Source organism: Symphalangus syndactylus, chromosome 2 (assembly GCF_028878055.3).
Source record: "Symphalangus syndactylus isolate Jambi chromosome 2, NHGRI_mSymSyn1-v2.1_pri, whole genome shotgun sequence".
NCBI classification, from domain to species: Eukaryota; Metazoa; Chordata; class Mammalia; order Primates; family Hylobatidae; genus Symphalangus; species Symphalangus syndactylus.
This window is the reverse complement of record NC_072424.2, coordinates 92,759,185-92,760,588: the sequence shown is the minus strand read 5'-3', so window position 1 is coordinate 92,760,588 and position 1,404 is coordinate 92,759,185. Positions and strand designations below refer to the sequence as shown.

Sequence of the window (1,404 nt, the reverse complement as noted above, 5' to 3'; positions counted from 1 at the left end):
GCTTCTCAGCCAAGTGATAACATTACAAAACAGAGGAAGCAATTGAAGCTTTGCCCTAACCATTCAGCTGGCTTAAAGTTTTCAAGTAATTTGAAGAACTAATTAAAAGTTTGCCTGAGTTATTGCGCTTTAGATAATAAACCTGATCATTGCATTCAGAATCAAATTATTCACTGGAAGTATAGACTTTAATATAGAAGCTTGGAGTAAGTTTGGTCTAGTTAATGTTAACACAGAGACAATTTACATTTTGTGTAAAATTGTGAAAAGCTTGTGAAACGAGGGATAACTTTAACTCTGATATTGTAAGCTAACTCTCTCAACAAATGTCAAAGGAATGGAATAATTAGTCTGAATCTAGTTACTCTGTTTTTATGGGCAGCTGCATTTTAACAGATTAAAAGAATGTAACTGGCAACACTAATCAGTGAATTAGTTTCAATGACTGGAAAATATAGTGTTCATAAATCCAAGAAAATAAACATTTTCACATGGGACCTATTTATTGCATTTTTTTCTAGCCATACATCTATATTCATAATACACAAATTAATTTTTTAGTTTTAGACAGGGTCTCGCTCTGTCACCCAGGCTGGAGGGCAGTGGTGCAATCACAGCTCACTGCAGCCTCGACCTCCTGGGCTCAATCGATCCACCCGTCTCAGCCTCCCAAAGTGCTGGGATTGCAGGGCATGAGCTGTCGCACCAGGCTATAAATTTGTCTCTATATAAAACAAAATTCTATATATATTGGGGAGAAAATAGTTTTAAGCAACCTTGATGTGAGTTTTAGAAAACAAAGATATTAGCAATGGAAATAACTTTAAAATGTTAATAATTGTTGCTTTTCAGTAAACTTATGCATCTGCACTACATATTAATCATCTGACAATTAAAATGTCACTTTCCAGAGAATCAGAGAATTTCAGATATAAAAGCCCATGTAATCCAGGCTCTAAGTCCAAGTTGCACAAATGTAATAACCAATGTTGGTCCTTCAAAGTAGGCCCATGGTTGTGCTTATGTATTATTACTAAAGAGATGATAAGACACTTGCTCATCCAAAATATTCCTAAAGTAGTGCTTGCTTTGGCACCACATATGCTAAAATTGGAATGATAAAATGATACAGAGAAGATTAGCGTAACCCCTGTGCAAAATGTTCCTAAAATCTATAATACACCTGATTTTCCCAGTAAAAGTCACCACTTTAGGTCAAGGTGCAAACACTCATATTTAAATGTGTTTTTTTGCCTTTAGTGATTTTATCAGATTGCCCTTAAATTCTTTAGCAAGGCTCATAAAAAGCAGCCATAGATATAAGATTTAGAAGGACTAAATAAAGCCTAAGACTATAGGCTCCTATCAAGCCTACAAATAAGGATTTGGACCTGTATTAATATT

At 34.8% G+C, this 1,404-nt stretch overlaps 1 non-coding gene across 1 annotated transcript; it reads left to right on the top strand.

Moving 5' to 3' along the window:
* Positions 1-1,080: 1,080 nt before the first annotated feature.
* LOC129478021 (U6 spliceosomal RNA) lies at positions 1,081-1,192 on the top strand. The gene has a single exon (XR_008656194.1). It is a non-coding gene; the product is annotated as a U6 spliceosomal RNA (small nuclear RNA).
* The last annotated feature ends 212 nt before the right edge of the window (positions 1,193-1,404 follow it).